General features: G+C 32.8%; 1 pseudogene; it reads right to left on the bottom strand.

Moving 5' to 3' along the window:
* Positions 1-19,850: 19,850 nt before the first annotated feature.
* Positions 19,851-20,825, bottom strand: LOC112931610 (microtubule-associated protein RP/EB family member 1 pseudogene; annotated as a pseudogene).
* Positions 20,826-21,095: the final 270 nt, after the last annotated feature.

Genomic DNA, 21,095 nt, shown 5'->3' with positions numbered 1-21,095 from the left:
TTGAAGTTAATTTGGTTAAGAAGAATGTGTGATTGTTCACTTCATGAAAATTAGTTGAGCTATATACTATACATACTATATGGTATATATCCATGTTATGTATAGTTTTCAAAATTTGTTAAAATAGCTTACTGGGGTTTTTTTTGTTTTGTTTTTTTTGTTTTTTCATTTCTTAAATAACATGTAGGAAGAGCAAGATCAGTTGACTCAACTGGCTTGAATTCCTCACTCCAAAAGGGTCTGTCTGCAGGATTGGACCTTAGCCAGGGAGACAATCTGTGAACCTTTGGAATATTCTGCGTGGTAAGAGTATCCCTGAGGTATCGGGCATACAAAACTCTACAAGGTTGATCAGATAGGTTATAATAATGATGTAATTCATGGCAAACCATTTTGCTCTTGGGGTGAGGTGTGTATGCTGGAGCTGAGGCAATCAAGTGGGTGCTACAAATCTATGTGACTGAGTCCAATAAACAATTTGACAACTGGACTCCGGTGAACTTCCCTGGTTGACAATACTCTGCACATGTTGTCACATGCCATTGCAGGTGTTTCATTGCTTGTTTTGGTCTGCCAGAAATCTTATTTCGTTTTCTATGAATATCTCAATCTCGTGATCAAAGTGCAATCAGTCACATGATCGGAAGTGAAAAATGCTAAGACATTTGTTTTCACAAGTGATGTATTTAAAATTTCAAATTACTTAAAAAAACAAATATTTTCAAATGAATATTGAAAAATATTTCCTTTAATGTTTCTTTTTTTGTTTGATATTTCTATACTGTGTATAGAATTATATACTAGAATTGTATACTATTCATATTTTGACATTTAAATATATTGATATTATATGAGTTATTTTTTTCATGTCAATTTTAAAAATACTTCCCATACAGAGACTATAAAAATACAGTTTTTTTCTTATTCTGTATGTATTTTTAAAATTAATTATAATGTAATTCATTTTTCTGTATATTAGTTCACTGAAATTTAAGTTTAAAGTTTAAGAGTTAAAAAAAATTAAAAAATAAAGTTTAAAAGTTTTAATAGATATATATATATCCTATATATATCCTATGTATATCCTACAGCTTATATATACACATGTATATATCCTTTCTCCCAACACTGATAATTTAATAAGTAATATTTAAGAATATGAGTTTTATTTTTATTTAAATTCCTTTATTTATTTCCCAAATTTTTCTTTCCACATCCTTCTCTATTTCTTCTGGGATTTTTATTCAGCTATTTCCAGTTAGTTAGTTTAGTGTTTAGGCTATGCTGCAATTATATTCTACTTCTCCCAAATATATAAAAAAAATAATTTTGGATATCACAGTCTTAATTTCTAGAGTCACAGTGAATCCTGAGTTTCAGTTTATCATAACAATGTAGTCATTGTTTTATGTGGATTAATACTTTTGAATATTTAAGAAGTTACTACTCTTAGAAAATATATTGTCTGTTTTTTGCCTAACCTCTTTAGTTATTTCCTCTACTTAATTTGATTGCTCTGTTGTTCTGTGTGCCGTCCTTACGTATTGTATAAATCTTGGCTGTCCATTCTTGTAAAGAAATGCTATTATCCAGATTCAGCAGGCAATGAGCTTCTCTAGCACATGGATTTCTATTTATCTATTGATGGCAATATTCTGATTATGGCCTAAATCTATAGAGAAAAAAAAAAAGGACATTTCTAAAGTGTAAATGAAAAAAAAATTAAGAATGTAGAGATTCTGAGTTTGTTAAATTGACTGTAAATCACTCAAACTTATATCACCATCCTTTTCCCAGGTTAGCATCCACTTTTTTTTTATCAACTTTGTCTGAACTCTGGAAAAGTTCCTAAAATTGTACTTAGAAGCCATTCTTTTCTGCTCAATGTTATTCAACATTATGTTTGTTAATTTCAGTTGTGTTCCTTCTTGGTTTTATTGCTACTATATTTTTAATTTCCAAAAATACTCATAGATTCCATTATTATGGATATTATTGTTATGAACTGAACTAGTTCCCCCAAAATCCATATATGCAGCCCTAATCCCCAGTCTGACAATATTTGGAGACAGGGCCTTGAGGAAAGTAATTAAGGTTAAATAAGGTCAAAGAAGTGAGATCCTCATCTGATAAAACTGGTGGGTTTTTTCTAACAGGAAAAAGAAGAGACACCAGAGATGTCTCACTCTCCTCCAAAGAGCAGAGGAAAGAGCACACGTCCACAGCAGAAGGAGGCCATCTGCAACGAGAAGAGATGTCTCACAGGACACTGACCCTGCTGGCACTTTGATCTTGGACTTTCAGCCAACAGATCTGTGAGAAAAGAGATTTCTGTTGTTTAGATCATCCAGTCTATAGTTTTGGTTAGGGCAGACTTGAAGACTAATAAAATAGTTATAATTATAAAACTAGTATATATAGTTACAGTATTTTAAAAATAGAGTTAAAAAGCCTAGAGTAGGTTAAATTTTTAAAAGAATTTCTCATCTGTACAATTATTTTTTTAAATTTTCCTTTAAAGTACTCTTTTTAAATTAGTTCTTCCTCCATTGTTTTGCTGTCCCCTTGGAGTCTACAGCAGTAGATTTCTCAATTTACTGATTAGGTCAATTCTAGTACTAAACGTGAATTTCAACCAAGATGGCCATTGTACGCTAAATACAGTAATATTGAATTTCTAAACTAATGTTATTCACTTTGTTCCTTTCCTAGTAACAAAAAATGCTCTTACTGCCAATGATCTCTCTGATATTGTACAATTTGGGGGCTGCTCATGACCACTTGCCAATTAGCAGGCATCAGGCTTTGTGACCTAAATTCAGTAACAGAAAATGATTAGCTTAGAATGCAATTGGATACAATATGCTTCATCTATTCCAAAATTTATAAATTTTCTGGTCTGCTGATGTCATTCTTTATTATTTTTAGGAGCTGACACAGTTTGTATCGCTTATCTGCAATGCTATTTTCAGTAGAATTAATAGAAATGCACTTTGATATTTTGAAACCATATTACTGCCTTTTTTTTAATTTTAAGAGGATCATGAAGGCCTCTCTTACAAATCAGAATATTATTTGTTTCCTTCTAGATGAAAATGCTAAAAACTGGAAGCAAAAGACAGAGGAAGACATTTTAAATAAGAAGGTAAATAATAAAATAAGGAAGATGAAAAAGCCAAATCATTTTAGTCTTGGTAAGAAATTATTGATAAAGGATGGTAGTTAATCAGAGTCCTTTGCAAATGAACCCAAAGTGACTTTGTTCAGTGGTAATAAGTGAAATGATAACTTTGTTATATTTTATGCAAAAAATTGTCTTTAATTGAAACAGCCAATCAGTTCTCTTAATCTTATTTTACCCAAAGTTAAGAAAAATAGTATTTTAACAAGTAAATGCAAATTAAAAAAAACACAATTACTGTTGGTTCTTCAAGATAGTTTTTATAGCAGCTATCAAAAGTTTTATTTATTTCTGAAAGTCAAATTTAAAGGTTTAAATTAACATAAGTAAATATTTTATGCAAAAATCAAATTTATGGTGTTTCCTGTTATAAATTTCTATAGGTATAATTCAGAATTTTAAATTTATTTCTAAACAAATAAGAAATATTCTGTCAGGCCTGAATTCTTGCGTTTCTATCACTCTCCTGCATATTTTCTCTCTTTACATTTCAGGCAGGTAAAGTATTTACAGTTGATGTTCACCACATAAAGCCCAGCTATGGTCATCGTTTCTTAATTTCATGCCTATATTAGAAGAATGTGAAACATTTCAAACTACCCATACATCTTCTTAAAAATTCATTCTACTTTGATTAGGCTAGAGTGAGAACAAGAAATAAATACTGTAAAACTCACCATGTGATCATACAATGAAGTCACAGTTCAGAGCCATGAAATAGATGTCAAGGTAAGTACACATTATTAGTTGAACCAATTTTAATTTAGGTATGTGTGATCTTGATTGTAAAAGGAGTATTTATTATAATAGAACTTTGCCTGAAGCTTTAAGTATTTAAAATATTATTCTGCTTTTATTTCATTAAATATAATCTGTTATTTATTTATCTTAACATTTATGATTCTGGGACATATTACAAATTTCACAAAACTTGCATTTTCTAAATGTCAACACTCTAAGTATAGCATTTATTTTCCAAAATAGTATGTTTTCTTCAAATTCCATTGCTATGTTGAGTCAATTGAATATAAAGATATAATTATTAGCTACCCAGCAAAAATAGAAGGATTTTAGCTAACTGTGTCTAAAGAAATATTTCAAAACTGATTTCAGGTAAACAAAGACTGGATTTTTTAAAAGATTTTATTTATTTATTTATGAGAGATACACAGAGAGAGGCAGAGACATAGAGGGAGAGGCAGGCTCCCCCTGGGGAGCCTGATGTGGGACTCGATCCCAGGACTCCAGGATCATGCCCTGAGCTGAAGGCAGATGCACAGTCGCTGAGCCACCCAGGCGTCCCACAAAAACTGGATTTTTCTATGTTTTATGCATAAGCTTGTTCTTTATTTTCTTTCATTTCTTTCTCTCTCTCTCTCTCTCTCTCTTTTTGTGGTTTAAATAAAGAACTATGATTATATATAAAACTGATTGCTCCAAAGTAATTAATATTTTTTTTCTTATGAAATTACCAGGATAAATTAAAACTCTTATAATTAAAGAGTTTTCTCTTGTGTAAATATAACATGCTGAGAGACTGTTGGAAAATTACTATTTCAAAAACCAATCAATGTAAGTCCTCATAGACTGAAAATATACTTTTTATTTTTCCTAATGACTATGACATTCTGTATTCACCCTCTAGATTGTTGATTGTCTCTTCAGCTAGCTATAAGCTACTCTTTCAACTGGCCAACAAAGCTTAAAATGTTTACTACTGGGCCCTTTACAAAAAATCAGGAAAGAAAGAAGAAAGAAAGAATAAAGAAAGAAAGAAAAAGAAAAGAAAGAAAGAAAGAAGAAAGAAAGAAAGAAAGAAAGAAAGAAAGAAAGAAAGAAAGAAGAAAGAAGAACGAAGAAAGAAGAAAGAAAAAGAAAGGAAGAAGAAGAAAGAAAGAAAAGAAAGAAAGAAAGAAAGAAAGAAAGAAAGAAAGAAAGAAAAGAAAGAAAAAAAAGAAAGTTTCCAACTACTGTTGTAGAATAACTTTGTACTTCCTCTGAAACCCCCAGTGTATCAATGGCCAGAAAATTATGTACCCATTAATTTTTAATTTTATGGCTCAAGACCATTTAATAATAAGTTTGAATCCAAAGAGGACATGATGTATATCCCTGATGTTACCAATTCTCAGGAGAGAATGCATATTTTTTACCTACCAACTGCTCCAGTACAGATAGACAAAATTCCTCTTCATTACTTTGTATTAGTTAATGAATATTTATCTTACCACCATTTCAGCATAGGTCTAGTTATTAATCATCCCTTCATTAATGAGTGACAAAGCCTCAATTTGTAAGTTCCTGTGCCCTTATCTCCTGCCATCCAGAAAAGCCAAAGTAATTGACCATGTTGGTATTAAGTCTTGCTGGTATTTCTAGCAGAAGTTGTTTTCTTTGTTTTCCTCTAGTTTTAGGTATATGTATATATATATAAATTCCTAATAATTTTAATATTAGCATTTGTTATTGAGATTTTTCAGGTAAACTAGCTTTCCATATAGACTAAATATAATTATCAAATCCAAGTTGTACTTTCTTTAGGTATGAAACTTGCAGTTCCTAATAAGCATTAGAAAAGTGTTTGAATGAAGAATGTTTAGCAAATATGATAATATTCACTGATGTACATAGCAATTTTATATAGCTAACCTGAGTTTCATTGAAAGAGAGACCATGAGAATAAACAAAATGATGCTTATTTTTAACAAAATAGTCTACAAATAATACATTGAACAAATCATCTGCTGCAAGAAAAAGTACTCTTCTAGCAAGCGCAATGCCATAAACTACTAGGAAATAATCTAAGTACAATAACAAGAAATAAAATGAAAGAAAATATTGAAGAAAAGTTAAACGATTACAGAATATAGAGTCAAAAGCTCTAATATATGTCTAACCCTTCTCAGAAAAAGAAAAAAATTAAAAGGATAATGGCAATAACTAAAGATCATAATTAATAGTCTTTAACTACTGATGAAAGACAAAATAAACAGACTGAAGCAAGTCAAGGGATTCCCAACAAGGTGATAACTGTTGGAAAAGTTGTCAAGTAAAGTGAACAGCAGAAAACAGACAAGAGAAAAATCCTAAAAGCGGCCTGAAAATTAAAAAAAAAAAAAAAAAAACAAGTTAACTCTAAAGAAGCAATAATTAGACAAAAAATAATTTCTCAACAGAAAAAAATGAAATTCCAATAAGGTGGAATGGTAATTGTAATATCTTCTAAAAATGCAGAATTTTATATTCATCAAAATATATGTCGATGATAAAAGTGAAATAGCCACTTAAGTAAACAAACCAAAACTCATAATTTAGCATCAGTAAAACTTCACTAAATTAAATCTAAAGGATATAATTCAAATTGAAGGAAAATAGCCTTTCATATTTTAGGCCAAAAAAATTATCTCTGAGTTCTTTAAACAGTAAAACAAAATTTAAAAAATTGAGGTGTACAATTTTATAAAAATTGGCTCAGTTATAAAAGTTATGAAGTTATCATATAATTCTAGAGGAAGATGTAGGAACTAACATTAGAATTAAAAAATAAAATGCGTTTAATTTCTAGAGCATCCAATACAAGCAGAAATAGTATTTTAATTAACTAGAAAAATGAATGATAGAAATAAAAAAGAATGGATGTAAAGAGAGAACTAATTTCATTAAGCTGGATAAATAATTTTCATAATTTAAGATTGGAGTTTTAACACACACATGTAATTTAATTTATACAAATAGATTCAAAGCTTCCAGGGACATCTGGGTGGCTCAGTCAGTTAAGCGTCTGCCTTTGGGTTAGGTCATGATCCTGGGGTCCTTGAATCAAGTTCTGTGTCAGGCCCCCTGCTCACTGGGGAGTCTGATTCTACCTCTACTCCTCCTCCCTATTGGTGCTCATTCTCTCTCTCTGTCTGAAATAAATAAATAAAATCTTAAAAAAGGAAAAGAAAAGGTTTGAAATTAAAACACTGGAGAGAGAAGGTGTAACATAGGGATACTACCCAAAGGAGAGCTAATGTGACCAATTCATTTGAGAAAATAAAAATCTTTGAGGTAAAATAATTAATAGATATAATAAGGACATTTTGTAAAGAATATAACAATATCGTCTCAAAATATATATTATAAAAGTTATTATTACAATGAAATAATATCACAGCAGAATTTTTAACTCAATTTTTCAGTAATTTATATAACCAGAAGAAAAAAATATTAGGAGGAATATAGAAGGTTTTAACTTCCTAATAAAGAAACTTGATCTAATGGACACATATAAAATCCTGCACATAAATATTTCACAATTCATCTTAAAAATAAAATGAAATAAAATTCACATAGGCATTCTGCTCCTAATAATGGTGATATAGAGTATAAGGATTATATCCTCCTGTAGATAACCAGCAAGGACTTTAAACAAAATATAATAAAAAACACTTCAGAGTCATACAGATCTATCTTTATGATCTTAGGTTATTACCTAAGGCCAATTGAATGCTTCCCAGAAATTCGCATCATTAGCAGATGTTCACAGGCTGAAAGGGAATGAGAGCTCCATTACATGATTCCGGTGCCTCTGAAAGAAACGGACTAGTTTCACTGCCAAAGGCCTAATTCTTCCCTGCCCTTATCCTCATGACTTGGTTTTTCATCTTGTTACTCGATTTTGTAAATGACGAACATGTTTCCAATTAGTTCCTTTTTGATGAAGTTAGAGTTGGTTTCTGTTGGTTGCAAATGAAGAACTTTAATAACAGGAAGATGAAGAACATAAAATAGGTTACATATATTGTTCCTAATGGGAAACCCCAGTAATAGATCATTTAATCTGTAAAGATAAACAAAATGTTTGCCTGATGGAATAATTACAAAGTTGACAGAACTACACATGGATGAGATAATACAGAATTGTAAACAGTCTAAACATACTAAGCTTACATTCACTTGGGGTGTTGAGTGTCAGAATTTCTATTACAGAATGTTAAAATAATAACATAAATAATAACATAGTATTACAAATGTATGAAACCCTCTAACACTGTGTATGAAAAAGGACAGCAATTAAAAGACTAAAAAATAAGTTGATAAAACCTGAATATAGTCTAAGTGGCACTCTTGAGAACACAATGAAGACATTGGAACAGGTAAACTTATAAAACATTTGAAAAAAATACAGGATTTTTATTTATTAATTTTAATTTTTTTAATGATTTATTTATTTGAGAGAGAGAGTGTGTGTGTGTGTGTGAGCTGCGAGGGGGGTGGTAGGGGCAGAGGAAGAGGAAGAGTCTGTTTCAAGCAGACTTCTGAGCATGGATCCCCACATGGGGCTCAATCCTAGGATGCTGGGATCTTGATCTGACCTGAAACCAATAGTCGAATGCTTAACCTGAGGCACCCAGGCACCCGTGGAAATTTTAAAAATAGGCAAATGTATCAATTAAAGTTCACAAATTGCTTCTCGCAAAGTTTTTATTTTTAATTACTATACTTATAGATATTTTACAAAATCTAAATTTCTATACAAAAACTCTGACAAATAAAATACAAAAAACGGCAGTTCTAATATGAAAAACACTAGATTGATCCCAGACTCACTTGTAGAACACCAAATGTCAAAAGACATTGTAGAAGCTATTTAGAGATATTTGAGAAGAAATTTGTCACTTTATGGAAATACTTAGAATTTTATTCTTAACCACACCATTAAGATTCATGTAGAAACATGAATTTATTCTCAGATAATTGAAAGTTTAGAATATTTACCCATAAAGCCTTTCTTGAACATGAGCTGAAAAGCAGCATAGAGATCCCTCAGATAACCTAAGGGAAAAAAAAAAAAAAACTTATGAAGTGCCATTTTAAAAAAAAAGTGACAGCACATTTTTATTTCCAAAAGTAATGCAAATGCAAAATAATAGATATAAGTAAGGTTGCAAACTGCTCTCAGCATGAAAATTTCCTATCGGGGAAATTTTAAACTATTAAATGATAAATCGAAAATGAAGACCTCCATGGAAAGTGGAAACATGTGAGATAGGGAAATAGGATAATAAAAACGTTCAAATGCCCTTATTTTATAAAGAGCTTAATTTTGTTCTTGGCTTTGATCATCTTAAGTTATATACTGAGTAATACATATTTTTTTTTAATTTGAAGAGACCAACAGATAAATTATATTTCTTTTAAAATATATATATTCATTCATTTATTCCAGAGAGTGTGTGACTGAGCACAAGCTGGGGGAAGGGCAGAGGGGGAAGGAAGGGGAGAGTCTCAAGCAGACACTCTGCTGAGCAGGAGCCTGATGATCCTATGGCCCATTGAGATCATGAGCTGAGCCAAGCCAGGAGTCAGATGCTTAACCAACTAAGCCACCCAGGCATCCTGGTAAATGGTATTTCTTACAGTGTATTATTAAATACTGTCTCAACTAGGGAGTCAACAATGAGCACTGATACACAAAAAGCTAGAATAAGTCTTACAACAAAGAAAACAATGTAGGGACGCCTGGGTGGCTCAGTGGTTGAGCGTCTGCCTTCAGCTCAGACCAGGATCCTGGGGTCCTGGGATCGAGTCCCACATTAGGCTCCCTGCATGGAGCCTGCTTCTCCCTCTGCCTATGTCTCTTCCTCTTTCTCTGTGTCTCTCATGAATATTTATTTTTTTAAATAAAGAAAACAATTTAAATGTTTTAATCTAGTGTGTTAGCAATGTCTTTGACTTAATTGGTGTTATTGGTTGAAAACAATGGAAATATTTATAGTATAAGCAAGCAAAAATAGATGTACTGGAAAGGCAAAAAGAAAAAAAAATGGCTCTTAGAGTTGACCAAAAAAAGGAGGAGAATTAGGGTCAGACAGGAGGCAGAGAGCAACTCAAATCAGACCTCAGGAAAAGGAGGGAGATCTGTTTTGATGTGGCCTTTGGCCCTTCAGCCACGGCCCCTTGCCACTGGCCATCACCAGTGTAGCATGGGCATGCATTGCCACTAAGGCTCCTGGGCTCTCCTTGCCTGGTCACTTACTGTTTTAACTTTGGATTTTGAATATCTGTCTGGTCACCATGAATAATTTCAGACTCTGCACTTATTTTTCACCTATGGGAAAAAAATCCCAGGAAGGAGGCACTAACCCATCATATTTAAGTCTGTTTCACAATTAAACCTCCAGGTGATAGGGAAATCTATTCACAAAGATCTTTGAAATTGGAAGGCTCTATAGGGGGATTCCTAAATAAAAGGAAGGCTTGCCATAATGAACTGAATGAAGGTCCATCCCTGTTGTGACAAATGGCACGATTTACTTTTTTTTTTCAGGCTGGTTATATGTCAGTTTCAGCTCAATAAACTTAAAAAAAAAAAGTAAAGAAAAAGTGTTGAAAGCTTGACAAATGCCCACATGTCCAGAAGGAAACATACTCTACTCTCTCTCTCTCTCTCTTTCACACATACACACAATTGCAGTTACTAACACAAACTATTCCCTATAAAATAAAAATCAAACTCAACCATTTCCTGAAGGAGAAAATGCCAAATCCAAATCACATCATTTCTATATTAAGCTTCAAGTCCAGGACCACTAGATAATATAGATTACTTTTCCACTTCTTTCATGTTTGTCTTTCCTTATTCTATGAACTCTGGCTTAAATTGTAAATACCTAAATACACTCTATACTCCGTGGATATCAGTGAAAGAAAGAAAAGAAAAGAAAAGAAAAGAAAAGAAAAGAAAAGAAAAGAAAAGAAAAGAAAAGAAAGAAAAGAAAAGAAAATATCTCTACCAAGGAAGAGATATAAGTAATTGCATTATTCCTTGTTTCCTCTACTATAACAGGTAATAATAGCTGTTAAAACTCCTTACATCCACTAACCATTTCATGTTTGCTCTGATTGACAACTTTTTTTGATCATTTTGGTGATGAAAACATACTTTCATTTCTGAAATATCAGAATTTTTGTAGGGATCCCTGTTTTCCATTAGCTTTTAATATTTGAATAAAACCTCCTAAAATTCATAGAAATTGTAATCCTGTCCCCCTCCACTCCACTTAGAGAAACTAAATGTGGGAAGTAGGGAAAGAATTTCTATCTTGATATTTATTGGTCAAGACACCATTAACTGGGTATAAGAGAATAAGCAAGGACAAACTGGCCCAAAGTGTTAAGTTGGTGGTTCCCATAATATAAATATCAGAAGGCATAGAATAGGAGCACAGATAATACATCTCTAAAGTTGCATGAATCTCTAAAATCCTATGGACAGTGCACAAAGGTGTGTACACAAACACACACCTGTTCATATACACAAGTTTTTAAAGCTTTATTTATTTATTTATTTATTTATTTATTTATTTATTTATTTATTTATTTATTCATGAGAGACACACAGAAAGAGGCAGAGACATAGGCAGAGGGAGAAGCAGACTCCTTGCGGGGAGCCGGATGTAGGTCTCCACCCCATCACTCCAGGATAATACCTAGAGCTCAACCACTGAGCCACCCACGCATCCCATGCACACACTTATTGATACAATACTTCCTAAGTTTTTTTCTCTTTTTGTTCTCCCTTGGTATCTAGGTGCCTTGTAAACTCCTTAAGTTGCAGCCTATCCCAGCTAAGTTGATGGAAGCTAAAGGAAAGGCTTTACTCATGTTTCCATCAAAGCATTTACAGAAGGAATAACACATGACTTGCTGACTTGCAAGTATGAATCTGGACACCAGTGTCTTCACAGTCAGGAGCATCCTCATGAATCTTAGATCTCTCAAGTAATCAATTCTGTATAAAGAGATGGAGTTCTAAAGGTGTATAGAAAGATAATATATACGTGTGTGTAGAAAGAACATCACTTCTGATATATTTAATTAAATTGAAATTTTAAAATAAATTAAAAACATAAATTACACTTTAGACCACCTCAAAATTAGGAATAAAGTTAGTGGAGCAGATTAAAAGTGATATGAATGACTACTTCTCCTACTTCCTAATGTAGAAATTGTCTTTCTAAACCCAGCAATGGAGGCTTTGGAGCTCATCCTGTTTTTTGAGGTTTAACCATGCTTAATGCATTTAAATTAGCAGTATGCTTATGCTGATATACATTACATCATCCAATTTAATCTATTAGATTCTCAAACAGGTTTGAGAAATGTTTTAAAAGAAATTTAAAAATAGCTCCGCAGGAACAAAAAATAACTGAGTTCCACAACTACCCACTGATTAGAAAATAGAAGTTTCCTGTATACCCTCAGATGGCTTTGCATACAGTTTTGATGAAAATGTCAGTAACTAATAACCAGCTAATCTCATATTAATGAATATATCTCCTTAGGAATAATTGACCTTAAAACTAACTTGAAAGGGGTTTTTTAAGAAGCAAATATGTAGTTCAGCAATGATTTAAACTAATCATTGGAGAATAAACCAGAAAAAAAAACTTATAATTGCTGTTATTTTAATTTGTGGGACAACTGTTTTAATATATCGTTAACTTTTAAATATACTATAAAATTTTATTAATTCTCTATAAAGCCAGTGGCTATATGAAAATTCAAGCAAAATATTGACTATTAAATGTTTATAAAAGAATTCACATCATATACTACCTCTTATTGTAGAGCTCTAAACTATTTTTGGACTTCACCAAATTATGAATAAGTATATACTAGAAAAATATTAGGTTTTTCTAGTGTGGACAATAGATGAAATTACTATATTTGAAGAGATGACTAGAATACTCCCTACCCACTCAACTATGACCCATTAAATTGCTCTGAATGATAAATCAGATGCTTTAGACCAACACTTCATTATCATTTCAAATGTGCTGCTTTCAAATAAGTTAATAATAGTTGTAGAATATACTGCTCAGGGCCAGAAACAAGTGACCTGAGGACTGTGGCTGTCAGGGGTCCACCTGATTGCCTAACAGCTACTGGGATCAGATGTCGCCTGTCCTGTACGCAGTGTTCACACCAGTGTGCTACTGCAAGAACTGAGAAGTTTTGCTCTAAATCACAGAGAAATCTGACAAGTACTATGTAAGACCAGAAATGTCAAAATGTTTTCAAACAGGTAACAGAAATCCTCTTATTTTGTTTTAACAATAAATAAATTCTGATATCATGTACTAAAGAATGAAGTATTTCATATTGTCTTTTTTTTTCCTGATAAGAAAAACTGGTGCAGCATGTTTTGTTATTCATATGTGGAAAGGAGACAGGAAATTTGTGTTCCAATAATGGAACACAGGTCCATTTCTTGATCTGATTAGGCCAGATTAGGTCACCTGCTCACCCATGAATCATTATTAATCTGGGAGCAATGCCGTGAACTGTATGATGCAAATCTGGCTTCCTATGGTATCTTTGAGCTAACAATGGGAAAGGGCTTATCCATCTCTGCCCTTTGGATGGGATGAAATTCCCCTGATTCATTGATGCTGCATAAAGAGGGGATAATACCAGGATTCTATATAGAAGTAGTAAGAGGAATGGATTGATGAGTAACTAACTAGTGTTTATCTGCTATAAAATGAAGGTAACAATTCATTGTTTCTACTGTGATGGCTCTGAAATAGAACACATTAAGTTTTCTCTATTTTGATTCTATATTTGCTGAAAACAGATAAAAAATTAAATATCCTACAGTTTGGCCATTCCATGATTCTGTTCACTTAATCTCTTTGATTAGTTACTTTTCAAATGTCTATAGTTTCCTTAGAAAGTTAATCATTTTGCAACTTCAAACACATGAAGCTATTATGGTTTTCTCCTAAAGGTATTTTCCTTTCTTCTCTCTCTCTTTTTTCTTTTTTAACCCAAAACTGCTTTTCCTCAAAATAGTGACTTTTATAAACTTGTAACCTGTTAAGTATGATGTCTTTAACACTAGATTCTAGCACAATTTAAAATATACATGTATATTATTTATAAGAAATGGGTGATATTGTTCCAACATAACCTTGAAAAAGTAGGGAAAAAAAATTCGGTCTGAATCCAGCAGCAGCCAAAGGAGCTCAGAAACAGTAATGTTAGTGCTAGCCTGGCAGACACAATTTACACGGAACTTAATCAAAATAAGATTAAAAGTCCATAGCAATTTCCTTGAGTGGCCAGTCAGATATCCCCATTACAGTCACCAACCAGTCTGCCCCAGGGGCCTATTTCAGAAATAAATTGGTTCGTAGATGAGCTGATGCAGAAGAAGAAAAAAAAATGTTTTCTTGAGACTGTATCCTAAATTTTATCAAGTAATACAGGGAAACTTCAGAGTCTTTTTATTCTGAAATGTTCTTTTTTAAATTTGCTTTATACATTCTTAAATTTATTAATATTTTATTAAATATTAGTTTATGCAAGCTTATTGTTTGACTTTGTATAGGATTTATTAGGTGGCATTAAATACTTAATAAAAAAGTACAGCAGTAATACATGGGAAATTGTTCAGAGAACAATTTCATTCAGTTATTAGAAGATTTGTGCACTGATTTTATTAATATTGCTTAGCAATCACAAACATTATATCATGCCAGAGAAATCTGAAAAAGATACCATTAACCTGGAAGCCTTAAAAGGAAACTTTCAATCTGAGGGATATTTCTAGACATTTTCCTTAATAGGAGAATAGAACTTTTTTTTTTTTTTTTTTTTTAGAACTTTTATAAATGTATCAAATCACTGAAATTTTGGCCTCACCAAAAGATCCTTACATAAAGCAGTGATTTGTGGGAATAAGACTTGATTTGGGCAACATAAAAATAATGTTAACAAGTAAATATACAATCAAGAAAAAATTTTTAAGATGTTATTTATTTATTTATTTAAGAGAGAGATAGTACAACTGGGGGTGGGGGAGGAGCAGCGGGAGAGGGAGGGGGGGAAGCAGACTCTCCCCTCAGCAGGGAGCCCAGAGGCAGGACCATGAGATCATGACCTGAGCTAAAGGCAGAGAGCCAACTGAGCCACCCACATGCTCCAAGATAAAATTTACTCACATGACTTTTTTTTTTTTTTTTCCGGACAAGACATATTTCCATCAATTGCAAAAAAAATATGCTTAGTTCATTAAGTTATATGCTGAGCGGTAATAAATTAGTAGCAGAAATTGACTACGCCTTTTCAGTGACAATCTAAGTTTCTTAATAAAAATACCAATTCCCTGCTTATATTTACTTATATTTAGTATATGATTTCATGCATTAGGCTAAGACATACAGTTATTTCTATGTTTTCAGGACATGTTCAACAAATCCCTCACTTGTACATTTTCTAACTGTCAAACATTTTAATCTCTTGATTAGAATATTTAATAAACATTTCTACAAATAATTTCAGACCTCAAAATTTCATAAAGATCAATCCTTCAATATTTAGACCTAAAAAGTAATCTCCAATGTCTATCCATTTCCAGATTTGAACTTTCTTCTTTATTGTTTACTCCTATACTTTATTTCTTACCCTGGCTAAAGATGCTTCATGATATTATTATCAAGAAGAGATTCAGTAGTAATTTATCTAGTTGTATTATTTTCACTTATCCATCCAAAGACACCCTTTGAATTGCTGTTAAGTGTATTTTAACTCAACAATATTTAACAGCAATTATTAACGTACAAAGCAGTAGGGCAGGTTCTGCGAACAAGTGTCACTGAACAACTGATCAAAATATTTGCAGTAAAAGAGAGTAAAAGAAGTCCTGTTATAAAGAAAAATATATTTAAAGACTATATGAGGCATAATCTATTTTGAATGCCTTCAACTCTATTTTTGCTAAACTATGAAAGTATCTTTTAGTTTGAGTAATTATTTTCATATGTCAGTCCTTCTGAAAGAGATATTTGTTTTATTTTTTTTTTTCTTTTGTGAGTCATGAACACTATGCAATTGTCCATACCTGTTGTGTCTGGCCTAAAGAGACTAATAATCACACAATAGTTTTTGCGCTTTTTGGTCGGATGTTAGTGGGTGCTTTGAGGCAAAACTGAATGAGTTTCCAATATCCAGTCCAAATTACAAGAAATACAGACACAAAATGCCTGGGGTTATCCTCAAATGAAGTTACATTTGAATTGCATCCAATATCCTTTATTACGATGTGGAAATGCTCAAAGCAAATACAATAGTTTCTCTTTGCCTCTGACACTTAAGTTCACAGTGTTAGGTTTAAATATAATTTTTGTAATGGCTACTTCACTGAGGAAACTTGAAAAAGATTTCATGCAGAATGACAATTTTCTGTAATAACCTATTAGAGTTTGGTTTGTAGGGCAAAACCGGGATCTCAATATAATATGAATTGAATAACAAAATTTTATCAATCGAGATTCCACTCATAAGCTATTTAAGTTGTTCAGGTTAAAAAATTTCATATTAGCATTAAATTTAAAGCATAGACATGCTGGAGGAGAAATAATAAAATTATCTTTAGAGAATAAACTGTTTTCAAGGATCCAAGTATTAGATGCCACATCACTTGTGTGTGTGTGATCATTATAAATAAAAACACACATTTGTGTCATATTTTAATATATTAATGCATATCCACAAACATTTATTATTATCTTCATAGGTAATTCATGTGCTTGGTAGCTTAATGCATGTAGTTAAAAAGACATAGTTATTAGTTTCAGACAAAATTATTTCCAATTCTGGCTTTGTAACTTGCCAGCTATACAAACTTGATTAAATTACTTAATTTGAATTTCAGATTCCATTCTTATGAAGTAATAATAATATTGACTTCCTTTTAAAATCTATGAGTAGATTATAAACAATGTGTTTGAAGTCTTTGGCAATAATCATCTGTAAACAAATGACTGCTATTAAACATCATTCCTAGACTGGTTCTAGTTTCAGAGACACTTAAAAAAAAAAAAAACAAAACAGGATCTCTTTAAATAAAATTACCAGTATGCTTTTTTTTCACTTATACTGATTGGTTTCTTTGTCAATTAGTCTGAATTAGCTAAGGGTTACTGGTTTATACAGCACATTTAGATAATAAAATGATTACGCACATTTATATTATAAATCAATCTTTCTGATCACTTCAAATTGGGCAGAATTAAACCAAAATTCTATGTCAGAAGAATTCACTTTTAACCAGCAAAGACTAGACTATGAGTTAATTGTGATCATGACAGAGACTGTCTCAGGGGAGAGGATACCATGTATGTTAAATGGCTGGGAAATCTTATTTCATTCCCTGAAAGATATTTTTGCTCATCAAATAATACTGAGTGAACGCTAACAGCTGTCTGAATATCCACATCTATTTCTCTGATAATTTCTTTTAGAATTCCCTCCCCCATAGACTGAGGAAATTAAAACCATCACTAACATCTACTTTTAGCTCAAAACTCTGCTTATAGACATTTCCTATGATTTACTGACAAAATGAAAGCATTTAGAAGAGAACTCTCTAATATTCCTATTCACACATCTATCACCTTCTTTAAATCTGTACTCCCCACCCACCCACTAACACTGTCATACTTGTTATATTAAGTTAGCTCTCCTTGCTTTATTCCACGGCTTTCTCTCCCACTTGTACACCGGACAACGTTTTCTCTTGCTCCACTGACGAACTGCATCCATAAACCATTCTTTATTCTGATTACAAGTTTTATACTTCCTTCACCCCATGTTGACATGGAACCGTCCAGCATTAACCCCATTCTTTGCTCTAGTCTTTTTTCTACAGGGTTTTCTATGTTTGCTGATTCTACTTCTCTTTTAATTTCTCCTAACATTCTAGTCACTTTTTAAATTCTACTACTTCGATAAAACTAAGATTGGCAAGATTACCAACACTGCCCATTTTACCAAACTTACTAGTCAATTTTGACTTTTTATTGCTTTCAATCTTTCTACAGAAAAAAATTAGCAGAATATACCACTCCCTCTTTGCAATTATTGCTTTACTGGACTTCCCAGACTCTACACTGTTCTCTCTATCTCTATCTCTCTCTCAATATCAATGTCTATTCCTTTTGAGTCTCATCTTTATCCATCTTTATCCTTTATCCTATATGAAATACATACACTGAAGTATCCAAGAAAGAGATTCTTAAGTTATCTTCTCTTCCCTTCGTGTATTCAATTTAGGTGGACTTGAGAGTCATTAATCTTTAATATTCTAGATTAACCAATGACTCTCAAATGTATGCCCTCTCCTGTGATGTCCACATTCTCATTAAAAAAGTCTTTTGAACATTAGAAATTAAATGTCTAATAAACATCTCATTATAATTTTTGACCCCTTAATCCATTCCTTCCCATTCTTCATAAAATGCTACTAACATTTAATTAGTTGCTCTGTAAATGTCATTCCATGAGGGTAAGAATTTTGTCAAAGTTGTGTATTACATTATCCCTCACACTGACAGAAATACCCAAATAGAGTAGCTACTCATTAATGGGAGCAGGAAGGTAGATAGCCAGGAAGGAAAGAAGATTTATATTAAATTGAATGAAGGGTTAAATGAAGGAAGATTATCTGAAACTAGGATAGGCTATATAATATGTCTAATGAAGCACATTTATCAGTAGCCATTATAGATTTAATCCAAAATTGGCCAAACACAAAAGCCGCTTTTCATTCATTTTCTCTGACTCTCAAGTTAGTACAATGTAAAATTAGTCAGTAGCTTGGATCTCTTTGCTCTGCCTGTAGTAGTGGGTGGACAAGCGTGCTTTCTATCATAATTCCACTCTCCAAGGCCAATGGGAACTTTTTACACATTTAAGGTCTGCATACCATTTAAGAAGATTAAAGATGGAATTGAGAAACTATCACATAGATATACCAATATAAATAGAAGAATAAATGGGAAAAAAAGGTAAAAATCTCACATGTTCTTTTCAGAAATACAGCAGATTTTTATGTAAGTATGGGATACATTAATCACATCACATAGTAGTTGTAAATAGACTTTTTACTCATCAGCGCTGTATTGAATCACCCATCAACTGGCTGTTAACCTTCTCAAAGAAATGTTAGAAGACTCCAACTTGCCCTTGTTAAAATATTTAGTTCTATAGACTGTTCTCCGACAGAATAATTTCAAAAACATATGATCGACATGGTGTGCTCAATACTTTATATTCATTACATGCCATATTACATATTACTTAGGTAATTCAGGTTTTTTATAGTTACTCAAACATAAAGTATACAGTAATTGTTTTTAGTAAACATGATCTACAAAGATGTTTCTTAAAGTATGCTGTGTCTCAAATTGCCTGTTTTTGTTATAAGGGACAATATTACAGAGTTAATTTTTGCAATTTTTATTTTTATTTTTTTAAATACTCTTAAGACATTTATTTATTAAAAAGTTCTCTGCCAAGATTTCACATTAGCTTAAAATTCAAATCAGTCTTTACATTTCTCTACTGAGGACTGCACCTCAGTGTATGACCTAAAAGCATAGGTCTAGCAGCGAGTGTTACGAGCATCCACACAGTGAGCCCCGTGGTCAGCCTCTCTGTTCCCCAGGTGACCCAACTAGAAGTTAATACTGCTCTGCTACAGGGTAAAAGCTCCTAACTCAAACTCATTGGAAAAGGGGTGAAACTTCTGCAAAGTGCACTTTAAGAAGAGGTACTGTTTGCTCGTGAAAAGAAACCAGTGAGTCCTCTAAGAATAATAAAAGGGGGTATTTTACAGTTAAGCACATGATTTGGAATGAAGAATTCGGATGTTGCTCTGCTGGTCCAGTCTGTTAATACACTTCTTGTTCCTCCTGTGGGCCCCCCTTTCATCAGGTATCACAAAGCCTTCATCAGTGGCATAGAGAATGTCCAGGATCCTCTGCAATACAGGACGGGTACTGAGGGGGGCACTTGATGGGATGAGCGCTGGGTGTTATGCTATATGTTGGCAAATTGAACTCCAATAAAAAAATAAAAAATATATAAAAAATAAAAACACAGGGTTGTTTTCCCCCTTCGTTCTCCTGGCAAATCAATTCAATGTTTCTTAGCTTTCCAAAGTAGAAATCTCTCTCTTTCTCCAAGTCTTGGATGGTAAGTTTCAATGCATTGACCTGCTGCATCAATTCAGCTGCTTCATCACCCCGTTGCCCACACTAGGATTCTTTAGCACCACACCCGGACCAGCCTTTAGGGTTGCAGTAGTTCTGTGCATTGCAATGGACCTCTGTGGAGCTGCACTGCTATAGCTGAGAGGTTTCTTCGGGCTGTTCAGAGCTGGAGCAACAAGGGAGGGAGCCACTGCAGTGTCTTGACCTTGTCTGGCAGCTACAGGGTCACAGTCTTTTCCATCATAGTTTGCATCAAAAAACTTCTTGAACCACTGAACAAATTCAAAATTGTCCTGAAACTTTCCTCTTACTAATTTGTCCACAGGAATTATTTTGTCAACACCCATTCTCTTAAAACCTGCTTGTAGTATTTTGAGGTTCTGGATGTATTCATGCTCTAGTTTAGCCTGGAATTTCACTTTCTTCAAGGCAATGGAGCCAGGGAATAGCATGTCCATAAACTGACAATAGGCAGCCCCTGAGCACAGCTGTTCAATCTTTGTCAGATTCAGCTGCAGAGACTCATTGATCCAGGCCAGCATATCATGTCGACTTAGGTTAACACTGGTGACAGACGTTGAGTATAAGTTCACTGTCATCCTCGGCTCTTGGCGGGACCATGTCCACTGTCTGTGCCCGGCTTCTGCTCCATCTTCATCTAGTTCTGCAATTTTTCAAAGTAAATTTTTTTTAGATTACTTTTATAGGTAATTCAGGTTTTTTATAGTTACCCAAACATAGACTTTTTAAATTTTTTATTATTATTTTTAAAATAATTTATTCATTCATGAGAGAGAGAGAGATAGAGAGAGAGAGAGAGGCAGAAACACAGGCAGAGGGAGAAGCAGGTTCTCTGCAGGGAGCCCAAT

Source organism: Vulpes vulpes, chromosome 4 (assembly GCF_048418805.1).
Source record: "Vulpes vulpes isolate BD-2025 chromosome 4, VulVul3, whole genome shotgun sequence".
NCBI classification, from domain to species: domain Eukaryota; kingdom Metazoa; phylum Chordata; class Mammalia; order Carnivora; family Canidae; genus Vulpes; species Vulpes vulpes.
This window is presented reverse-complemented; position numbering and strand designations above follow the sequence as displayed.